The 12564-nt window shown below is 40.9% G+C and overlaps 1 long non-coding RNA gene across 1 annotated transcript; it reads right to left on the bottom strand.

Moving 5' to 3' along the window:
- Window positions 1-10239: 10239 nt before the first annotated feature.
- Window positions 10240-12346, bottom strand: LOC124683007. The gene is made up of 2 exons (XR_006996529.1): window positions 12297-12346; window positions 10240-10396 (listed from the first exon to the last, which is right to left on the bottom strand). It is a non-coding gene; the product is annotated as an uncharacterized LOC124683007 (long non-coding RNA).
- Window positions 12347-12564: the final 218 nt, after the last annotated feature.

Below are 12564 nucleotides of genomic sequence, written 5' to 3'. Positions count from 1 at the left end.
TTAACAAGATGCCGGGCGCCGCTGTCGTTTTCTCGCCGTTTTTGGTTTCGGTAAATCCTAGTAAAGAAATATTCTTGAATTGGACGAAATAAAAGCCCAGAGGCCTATTTTCTCACGAAGCTTCCGTAAGTCCGAAGGACGAGACGAAGAGGGGCCACGGGGGGCCAAACCCTAGGCGGCGCGGCCCCCTCTGGCCGCGCGGCCCGTGGTGTGGGCCCCCGTGCCGCCTCTCGACTTGCCCTTCCGCCTACTTAATAGCCTCCGTGACGAAACCCCCAGCACCGAGAGCCACGATACGGAAAACATTACCGAGACGCCGTCGCCGCCGATCCCATCTCGGGGATCCCGGAGATCGCCCTCCGCACCCCGCCGGAGAGGGGAATCATCTCCCGAGGACTCTACACCGCCATGGTCGCCTCCGGAGTGATGAGTGAGTAGTCTACCCCTCGGACTATGGGTCCATAGCAGTAGCTAGATGGTTGTCTTCTCCCCATTGTGCTATCATTGTCGGATCTTGTGAGCTGCCTATCATGATCAAGATCATCTATATGTAATTCTATATGTTGCGTTTGTTGGGATCCGATGAATAGAGAATACTTGTTATGTTGATTATCAAAGTTATGCTTATGTGTTGTTTATGATCTTGCATGCTCTCCGTTACTAGTAGAGGCTCGGCCAAGTTGATGCTTTTAACTCCAAGAGGGAGTACTTATGCTCGATAGTGGGTTCATGCCCGCATTGACACTCGGGACAGCTGACGTAAAGTTCTAAGGTTGTGTTGTGCTGTTGCCACTAGGGATAAAACATTGATGCTATGTCTAAGGATGTAGTTGTTGATTACATTACGCACCATACTTAATGCAATTGTCTCGTTGCTTGCAACTTAATACCGGAGGGGGTTCGGATGATAACCTGAAGGTGGACTTTTTAGGCATAGATGCGCTTGGATGGCGGTCTATGTACTTTGTCGTAATGCCCAATTAAATCTCACTATACTCATCATGATATGTATGTGCATTGTCATGCTCTCTTTATTTGTCAATTGCCCAACCGTAATTTGTTCACCCAACATGCCGTTCGTCTTACAAGTCTGATTCCAGGTGCAGCTGAATTGACAACTCCGCTGTTAAGGCTTTCAAGTATTCTTTGTCTCCCCTTGTGTCGAATCAATAAATTGGGTTTTACTATCCGTGAAGACTGTTGCGATCCCCTATACTTGTGGGTCATCAAAAACACACAAGTATTAATGTTTCCGGTTAATACAATTATAGCATGGGATGTAAACATTTATCATGAACACTAAGATATAACAATAAACACTTTTATTACTGCCTCTTGGGCATATCTCCAACAAATTCCCACCAAAAGGGATGTTCTCGATCCACTATGGAACCTTAGGGTGGTCACCGAACCCGCACAAAGCTTGGAGCTATCTCCACAACTTAATTGGAGGCTCCCAACAAATTGCCACAAAGGCCTTGCCCTTGAAGAATCTCCACAACTTAATTGGAATCTCCAAGAACACCACAAACACCACAAAGACCACTAAGCAGTCTAGGGTCCAAAGACCCAAGAGTAACAAGCTCCGGGAACAAGCTCCCGAAGTGAATATCTGATATGTCTCCGACGTATCGATAATTTCTTATGTTCCATGCCACATTATTGATGATATCTACATGTTTTATACACATTATATGTCGTATTTATGCATTTTCCGGCACTAACCTATTAACGAGATGCCGAAGAGCCAGTTGTTGTTTTCTCGCTGTTTTTGGTTTCAGAAATCCTACAAAGGAAATATTCTCGGAATTGGACGAAATCAACGCCCAGGGTCCTATTTTTGCACGAAGCTTCCGGAAGACCGAGGGGGAAAGGAAGTGGGGCCACGAGGCGCCGACACGCTAGGGCGGCGCGGCCTGGCCCTTGGCCGCGCCGGCCTGGTGTGTGGGGCCCTCGTGTGCCCCCCCGCGTTGCCCTTCCGCCTACTTAAAGCCTTCGTCGCGAAACCCCTAGTACCGAGAGCCACGATACGGAAAACCTTCCAGAGACGCCGCCGCCGCCAATCCCATCTCGGGGGATTCTGGAGATCACCTCCGGCACCCTGCCGGAGAGGGGATTCATATGCTTATGTGGAGAGTAATGATACTTTTATGCATGTGAATAAGAATGCTTTATGTGATACTTATATTGTTGAGTTTGTTCATGATGCCACTGGATATTATTATGAGAGAGGAAAATATGTTGTAGAAATTTTCATGTTACTAAAACACCTCTCTATATGCTGAAATTTTTGAAGTTACACTTGTTTTATCTTTTTATGCTTGTTGCATCATGTTTCATGAATTTGTTTATTTACAAGATTCCTATGCATAGGAAGCATGTTAGACTTAAATGTGTTTTGAATTTGCCTCTTGATGCTCTCTTTTGCTTCAAATACTATTTCTTGGGAGTGCATCATTAAAATTGTTGAGCCCATCTTAATGGCTATAAAGAAAGAACTTCTTGGGAGATAACCCATGTGTTTATTTTGCTACAGTACTTTTATTTTGTATTTGTGTCTTGGAAGTTGTTACTACTGTAGCAACCTCTCCTTATCTTAATTTTTTTGCATTGTTGTGCCAAGTAAAGTCTTTGATAATAAGGTTCATACTAGATTTGGATTACTGCGCGTGAAACAGATTTCTTGCTGTCACGAATCTGGGCCTAATTCTCTGTAGGTAACTCAGAAAATTATGCCAATTTACGTGAGTGATCCTCAGATATGTACGCAACTTTCATTCAATTTTAGCATTTTCATCTGAGCAAGTCTGGTGCCTCAATAAAATTCGTCTTTACGAATTGTTCTGTTTTGACAGATTCTGCCTTTTATTTCGCATTGCTTCTTTCGCTGTGTTGGGTGGATTTCTTTGTTCCATTACCTTCCAGTAGCTTTGAGCAATGTCCAGAAGTGTTAAGAATGATTGTGTCACCTCTGAACATGTGAGTTTTTGATTATGCACTAACCCTCTAATGAGTTTGTTTCGAGTTTGGTGTGGAGGAAGTTTTCAAGGGTCAAGAGAGGAGGATGATATACTATGATCAAGAAGAGTGAAGAGTCTAAGCTTGGGGATGCCCCCATGGTTCATCCCTTCATATTTCAAGAAGACTCAAGCATCTAAGCTTGGGGATGCCCAAGGCATCCCCTTCTTCATCGACAAATTATCAGGTTTCTTCTCTTAAAACTATATTTTTATTCGGTCACATCTTATGTGCTTTGCTTGGAGCATCGGTTTGTTTTTGTTTTTGTTTTTGGTTTGAATAAAATGGATCCTAGCATTCATTGTGTGGGAGAGAGACACGCTCCGCTGTTGCATATGGACAAATATGTCCTTAGGCTTTACTCATAGTATTCATGGCGAAGGTTGAATCTTCTTCGTTAAATTGTTATATGGTTGTAATTGGGAAATGCTACATGTAGTAATTCTAAAATGTCTTGAATAATTTGATACTTGGCAATTGTTGTGCTCATGTTTAAGCTCTTGCATCATATACTTTGCACCCATTAATGAAGAAATACATAGAGCTTGCTAAAATTTGGTTTGCATATTTGGTCTCTCTAAAGTCGAGATAATTTCTAGTATTGAGTTTGAACAACAAGGAAGACGGTGTAGAGTCTTATAATGTTTACAATATGTCTTTTATGTGAGTTTTTCTGCACCGGTTCATCCTTGTGTTTATTTCAAATAACCTTGCTAGCCTAAAACTTGTATCGAGAGGGAATACTTCTCATGCATCCAAAATCCTTGAGCCAACCACTATGCCATTTGTGTCCACCATACCTACCTACTACATGGTATTTCTCCGCCATTCCAAAGTAAATTGCTTGAGTGCTACCTTTAAAACTTCCATCATTCACCTTTGCAATATATAGCTCATGGAACAAATAGCTTAAAAACTATTGTGGTATTGAATATGTACTTATGCACTTTATCTCTTATTAAGTTGCTTGTTGTGCGATAACCATGCTCCTGGGGACGCCATCAACTACTCTTTGTTGAATATCATGTGAGTTTCTATGCATGTCCGTCTTGTCTGAAGTAAGAGAGATCTACCACCTTAATGGTTGGAGCATGCATATTGTTAGAGAAGAACATTGGGCCGCTAACTAAAGCCATGATTCATGGTGGAAGTTTCAGTTTTGGACATATATCCTCAATCTCATATGAGAACATTAATTGTTGGTACATGCTTATGCATTAAAGAGGAGTCCATTATCTGTTGTCTATGTTGTCCCGGTATGGATGTCTAAGTTGAGAATAATCACAAGCGAGAAATCCAAATGCGAACTTTCTCCTTAGACCTTTGTACAGGCGGCATGGAGGTACCCCTTTGTGACACTTGGTTAAAACATGTGTATTGCGATGATCCCGGTAATCCAAGCTAATTAGGACAAGGTGCGGGCACTATTAGTATACTATGCATGAGGCTTGCAACTTGTAAGATATAATTTACATGATACATATGCTTTATTACTACCGTTGACAAAATTGTTTCATGTTTTCAAAATAAAAGCTCTAGCACAAATATAGAAATCGATGCTTTCCTCTTTGAAGGACCTTTCTTTTACTTTTATGTTGAGTCAGTTCACCTATTTCTCTCCACCTCAAGAAGCAAGCACTTGTGTGAACTGTGCATTGATTCCTACATACTTGCATATTGCACTTGTTATATTACTTTACATTGACAATATCCATGAGATATACATGTTATAAGTTGAAAGCAACCGCTGAAACTTAATCTTCCTTTGTGTTGCTTCAATACCTTTACTTTGATTTATTGCTTTACGAGTTAACTCTTATGCAAGACTTATTGATGCTTGTCTTGTAAGTACTATCCATGAAAAGTCTTTGCTTTATGATTCATTTGTTTACTCATGTCATTTCCATTGTTTTGATCGCTGCATTCATTACATATGCTTACAATAGTATGATCAAGGTTATGATGGCATGTCACTCCGAAATTATCTTTGTTATCGTTTACCTGCTCGGGACGAGCGAGAACTAAGCTTGGGGATGCTGATACGTCTCCGACGTATCGATAATTTCTTATGTTCCATGCCACATTATTGATGATATCTACATGTTTTATACACATTATATGTCATTATTATGCGTTTTCCGGAACTAACCTATTGACGAGATGCCGAAGTGCCAGTTCATGTTTTCTGCTGTTTTTGGTTTCAGAAATCCTAGTAAGGAAATATTCTCGGAATTGGACGAAATCAACGCCCAGAGTCTTATAATTGGACGAAGCTTCCAGAACACCCGAGAGCCGCCAGAGGGAAGCCCTGGGGGCCCCACACGCCACCCTGGCGCGGCCAGAGGGGGGGCCGCGCCCCCCTAGTGTGTGGGCCCACCAGGCCCCCTCCGAGGCTACCCTTCCGCCTACTTAAGGTCTCCGTCGCGAAAACCCTATCACGTTCGACGAAACCAGAGAAAACCTTCCAGAGCCGCCGCCATCGCGAAGCCAAGATCTGGGGACATGAGTCTCTGTTCCGGCACGCCGCCGGGACGGGAAGTGCCCCGGAAGGCTCCTCCATCGACACCACCGCCATCTCCATCAACGCTGCTTGTCTCCCATGAGGAGGGAGTAGTTCTCCATCGAGGCTCGGGGCTGTACCGGTAGCTATGTGGTTAATCTCTCTCCTATGTGCTTCAATACAATAATCTCATGAGCTGCCTTACATGATTGAGATTCATATGATGATGCTTGTAATCTAGATGTCATTGTGCTAGTGAAGTGGGTTTTACTTATGTGATCTCCAGAGACTCCTTGTCCCACGTGTGTAAAGGTGACAGTGTGTGCACCGTGTGGGTCTCTTAGGCTATATTTCACGGAATACTTATTCACTGTTATGAATGGCATAGTGAAGTGCTTATTTATATCTCTTTATGATTGCAATGTGTTTTGTATCACAATATATCTGTGTGCTACTCTAGTGATGTTATTAAAGTAGTTTATTCCTCCTGCACGGTGTAATGGTGACAGTGTGTGCATCATGTAGTACTTGGCGTGGGCTATGATTGTGATCTCTTGTAGATTATGAAGTTAATTATTGCTATGATGGTATTGATGTGATCTATTCCTCCTTTCGTAGTGTGAAGGTGACAGTGTGCATGCTATGTTAGTACTTGGTTTGGTTATGTTGATCTGTTATGCACTCTAAGATTATTTAAATATGAACATTGAATATTGTGGAGCTTGTTAACTCCGGCATTGAGGGTTCGTGTAATCCTACACAGTTAGTGGTGTTCATCATCCAACAAGAGGGTGTAGAGTCTAGCATCTATCTATTTATTCTGTTATGTGATCAATGTTGAGAGTGTCCACTAGTGAAAGTATGATCCCTAGGCCTTGTTCCTAAATACTGCTATCGTTGTTTGTTTACTGTTTTACTGCAATATTACCACCATCAACCACACACCAGTCCTGGACAGCAAAGCACTTTTCTGGTGCCGTTGCTACTGCTCGCATTTATTCATACCACCTGTATTTCACTATCTCTTCGCCTAACTAGTGCACCTATTAGGTGTGTTGGGGACAAAAGAGACTTCTTGCTTTGTGGTTGCAGGGTTGTTTGAGAGGGATATCTTTGACCTCTTCCTCCCTGAGATCGATAAACCTTGGGTGATCCACTTAAGGGAAACTTGCTGCTGTTCTACAAACCTCTGCTCTTGGAGGCCCAACACTGTCTACAAGAATAGAAGCTCCCGTAGACATCAATGTTCTACTCCATCACATCATGACTCTCAAGTGAATCATACATGAGTACCTACTTTATTATTGAAAGTAGACTCATCTGACTCCTATCACTCTTCCTTACCTCCTATGATTAACTTATCATAGGTATATACTACCTCATATAACTTACCTTCCTTACTTATTATCATTCATCTTAGTACTTTGAATGACTTTTACTTAACCATAACTTGTATTGGTATACTACTTCCAATAGGATATCTTCCTTATGGTTGTATCCTCTCTTTGGACTACCATGTATTGTATACCAACTGTGGTCTATTACCACCCATTATCTTAAGCTCCAATGGTGTTCTACTTATTTAGAATGAAGCAAGATAACTAACTAACTTGTCTTAAGAAAATAGATAAGAAAGATTGACTCAAGTGTGTCAGGATTATTCTCAAGTGAATACCCATCTCAAGTCAAAAGAATAGTTGGTTTAGCATAGTTGACTTAGCTAAAACACTTCCTATAGACACTACCAAACCTATAGGTCTCCTTTAAAGGTTTTTAATCCTAGGGTCAAAGCATTTGCTCTGATACCAGCTGTGGTGATCCAGCGTACCACTGCATGGTGTAGTACACAAGTCGTTGACATAACACAAGTGAAACACCGTTCCACTCATATTACATCCCTCAGAGTGGTACAACAGAAACATATGCGAGTCCAAGGTATGTCTATAGAAGGATACGCAAACTGCTTACAGAAGATCAACACAACCTCCTACTTTACATTGAGGTAAAACTTCAAATAAAGCTCCCGAAGAATGACTCGTAGTCTAACTTATTGGTAAACCAAGTTTAAGAGCTACTTGGCTTGCTATAGAAATCTAGCTACTTAGGTGCTATGATTAGGGAAAGATTCCCTTCTATTACTAGTCTAAGTTTCCACTCTAGCTGATGCAGAAGTTGACTCCATTGACTTATTTGATTAGATTCTTCATCTTGTTGTAGTTGACTCATTTGTCTTCGAGTTCCACGGTAGTTTCTCCTTCGGAGCCTTGATCTAAGAAGGGGGTTCAAATGGGAGGGAATGAGTACGAGCGTACTCAGCAAGTTCATATTAGGAAATAGGTGCATCATGCACTAGCTACAGCCATAGACTAGAAAGTCATAGGCCAATGCAAGTTTTCATAAACATTTCTTCAAAAGGTTTATTTTATTCTGAAAACTATGCCCGTCGGTCTTCACGGAGTTGAACAGAACTTCATGGAGTTCCTTTCCTGCCGCGTTCGTAGTTCCCTTCCCGGAACAGGGAGTGACAGCCACAATTTGATACACTCTGCAGAGGTGCGTTAATTTTCCCATAAGAGACCTTATCCTTGTTGCAACCAGGCGTCGGCTTTCCCGTCCACACTTCCTTTGGTATGAGGCCAGGTGTAAGATCCAAGCCCACCGCCTTCTCCACGACCCTGCAAACCCACCCTTTTGTCCATCCGTACACCCCCGGTAGACATCTCCCGTTCATACGGCTTTACCCCCGGTGTACTACGGACAATCCTTCATAGACAGTAGAACCTCTCATCCACACGGATGGGGATTTGAAAGGATTTCCCAACCTACGGCAGTGTTCTCCCAACACCCCGCCAGGCTCTATCAAGTCTGTTGGCGTGCAGGAGGGAAAAGATACAGCTGGCTTCCCCAGAGCCATTATAAATCTTATGGTTAACGCGATATGTACGGCGCTAGAATCACTGGACGGCATTGGTACTTAGTCCTAGATGAGTAGTACCCATGCAATGGAACCTCCACCAATCAATACATACCATGGTTCCATTGCCCACCACATAGTCATATTCATAATTGTAAAATAATACTTTGCTTTTCAATGCATGAGTGATAAGTATAATACTTTGCATATAGTTTGATAAAAATAATCAAATGACATGAGCAAGCAATGAACTTGCCTTTCTTGACTGCAATATTATGCAGGCAAAAGCTTCGATACGTGAGAACTCCAAATTCTGAAATACCATCATTGTCCGGTAAGGACAATGTTTAAAGAACTGGCAAAATGCTATAATGCATAGTATGAGATGCAATCGTCCCGAGCGTAACCTAATCTCAATGATTTAAGATGTATAAGTTGTAAGGATTTCTTTAGGTTGTGTTGCACTTTTAGGAGGGTTCTCAAACAAGGTTCTTATTAGGGTTTGGTAAGTTGAACAGCATAAACAAGTGATATAATGCATCATAAGAATCATGCACACAAAGGAATGGTGATTGCATAACAAATCAAGAGTAGTTGTCAGTTTTAAGTTTAACATGACATGGGTGATGATTACTTATATTATACTTCAAAAGAATAACTTTTGAAGAACAGGTTAAATAATAACATGAACTACTATAAATAGGAGCTATGGCTTCTAGGGTTTACTATTGGATTCATCATTAGGGACTAGTTGGTTCTTAAGTAAAATGGGTCTACAAGTAACAAGTATTGGTAGATTTATTACTATGGTTTCTCCTAGACATTATATAAAAGGATGGTTCAAGGTAATGCTATGAATTAGGAGTACTATAACTTCCTATTTGTTTTACTAAGGAATCACTAATGGTTTCTAAGCTAAGTGGTTTATTACTTTCTAAGTAGGGTTTCGTGGGATAGGAGCATGTTATGTGCATTACTACACAAAATTGGTGTTAGGGTTCATCACTAGGATTCTACTAGGGTTTGATGGTTGAGGTTGATCCTAATGGTATGGTATATAGGAGTGGTGATCAATGGTACTAATCCAATTAACAAGTTAGGGTTTGCTCCTAAGTGACACTAGGGAATCATATAGGTTTTAATTAAGAATAGGGACATGAAATGATAATCTCATGTGACTTGGTTTATGCTAGTGGATCATAAGAATGCATTCATTTGTTACTTACTAGGGTTTTATAGGTATAGATGAAGCTTATATGATCACTTGAGCTAAACCCCTAGGGTTTTAGGATTGCAATTATTAAGGATGAACACATAAAATAATGGGATCGAGTTCTTACTTAAATTAAAACTAGGGTTTCTAAATTGTGGTACAACTCTTATGTAATATCCCAGTATTTGGGGTTACAAAAAAAAAGAGGAAACAGATGTGTGCATTGCATTCATGCATAGAAAATCCGGGGAATTTTCGCGCTTTTGCTTAACACCATCAAAGTGATCGAGGTTTCTATTACGTCGGTGGAATTGAGTTAGTACTCGACGTGAGTGCAATAAACTTCGACATGACCTTTGTTGAACTATTTGATTTTGGGGAACACAATTGGGAATTCAATTTAAATATGAGTGATAAAAATTCAAATTGAAATTGGAATTTGAATTTGAATTCTAGACCATTATATAACATACAACAGGTTTAATCAAACAAAATCTAAAACTCAAAATAAATAAAGTATTTAACATTTAATTACATCATCCAATATTATAAGGTTCATAAAGACAAGTAATTCATGATTAAGGATATTCTACAACAAGGAAAACATTTCTTTATTAATATTAACACAATAATACAAAGTCTTTACAAAAATAATAAAGAATAAGAATATAGTTACAATTACAAGTATAAGAAAAGAAAATCAAATCCTAAACTAAACTTGAAGATCATCATCTCTTGTTTAAGTAAGACCCTGCAAAACAAACAAAGCAAACAAGAAGAGATGGTAATGCCAAGTGGCTATGTTAAAAATAAAGAGAAATGGAAGAGGGAGATATTTTCTCAGCCGTGCCTATCCCCAAGGGGAGATGCATCTACCCAAGACATGCAACAGGCAAGCAAGCAACACACGCACAAGGTTGCATGCGTTTGTTGTCAACCACAGAGAATAGATGGGCAGGGTATATATTGCTTCTACCTACAGCACACAGCTGCCCAAGCACCCCAACTTTCTCATGCCCATCGACCAGCCTAAGAACAACCAGGAAAAAAGCAACTATTCTTCATCCAAAACCTCCTATATCCATCTAAGAACAGATCAGAGTAGTAGTAGCTCATCATCAAACCCAAACTAGAACAAGAAACACGATTGTGGCGACATAGCAAGGAGCCGGGAGGAGCAGAGCTCAACTCAAGGAGGTGAAGAGCAACAAGAACAAGAAGTACTTCAGATCCATAAACATTTTATCCAGGAAATGGAATCGGGTATACATCCTATCCAGGATCGGAGCATATAAGATCTATTCCCAGAAAAGTATACCAGCAATAAATCATCTAGGAGATTGTGTGAATCATCATTTGGTCAATAGGAAGAGTTCCTAGAGTAGCCTAACCATCTACAGTATTGAAGCAAGCTAGAGTAGTTGCTCTTTTGTTACAGAGCAACATAATGAGCCATCCAAAAGCTCTAGCTAAGCATGCACATGAGTTGCTAGGCTATACTCTATAAAACTATCCTGAGAAACCATCAGATTGAAGTAAAACATTGAAGCTTTATCGTCGGCATACAAAGCAAGCTTTGCTGCCAATAAGATAGATCCATATTTTTCTTCTCTAATAGAGAGAAACAAAAAGTAGAATTGCATCCACTAGTTATCACTCAATCCACTAGCTACAAGGGCATCAATCAAGTATACCAGCAAAGCCATCTTAAGCAGGCATAGGAGCTCACAGCAAGCATCAGGTAAATAGTGCATGTTGTAGTATATCTTCAGTTTCATCAGTAAAAGAATACAACCAGCCACAGATGCCTGGATGATTAATCATCCAAACAGGGGCACCATATCTATGTATCCACCATAGAGCAAGTACACCACCAGAAAATGGTTCACCAGATTCCAAAAGATCAAGCCACAAGTATAAACCAACTAGGAATCATCACTAGTATATATTCAGTGTCATATTGGACAGCTACAAAAACATATAACCAGTGATAGGGAGCAACACCAACGCAGTGATATAAAATAGCATCACTGGATATGTAAAATAAATGCACATATATCAAGCTTGGTGTAATCAGAATGATTCAAAGTAATCAATAAGTCACCAGCAAGGCACCTAGTCACAACCAAGCCATATTAAACCAGACAAATAAGCTCAATAACAAGCCAACAACAAAAGCTTGCTTGAGAAATCAACAATACATGTTCCTTGCATATATAAGCCACCAAGAATTAAACAAGAGTATCACTGGATTGCCTTAGCCAGCAGTAGTATTCATGTCCAGTTTTATCTAATATAGCATTCCAGCAGTTAACTCAGACCAGGGATGGTTATCCATCCAAATTAAGGCAGAAATGGTAACAGCAGATCAGCAGCCTTTCTCAGAAAACCTGGATAATCAATTCATCCAAACTGGAGCATTACTAAGCACATGTTAGCTAACCAATTTGATGCAGCAGCTAGTAGTTATAGGTCCCATCTTAAGCATATAGTATAACTCATCGAATCGGTACTTGATCGATAAATTTACAAGTCATATAGCCCATGAATAGCACTCCCAAGCATATGCAATAATCAGGCCAAGCACACTCAAGTTCTTGGTCAACAAATTCATAGCCATAGAGAATACAGAGAGAGGGGGAATAGCTCACAGTGGTGTAGTCGAATAGAGGAAGAGGCCGACGCCGGGGTTGCGTCCGCGGCACCGTACAGCCGGCGTCGAGGATGAAATAATCATCACCAGCACAACACCATTCCCCACCAGTGCATCACCACCAGTACACGGACGCCGGGGTTGCAGTCGTAGACGCCGTCCGGCCGGCGTCGAGGATGCAGCAGTCACCACCAACACCACACCGCTCCACCAGTACAACAGCACCGCAACACCACACCGCTCCACCAGTACAACAGCACCGCAAC

This window comes from Lolium rigidum, chromosome 1, assembly GCF_022539505.1.
Source record: "Lolium rigidum isolate FL_2022 chromosome 1, APGP_CSIRO_Lrig_0.1, whole genome shotgun sequence".
NCBI classification, from domain to species: domain Eukaryota; kingdom Viridiplantae; phylum Streptophyta; class Magnoliopsida; order Poales; family Poaceae; genus Lolium; species Lolium rigidum.
The sequence above is the reverse complement of the archived record's forward strand: the minus strand, read 5'-3'. Positions and strand labels throughout refer to the sequence as shown.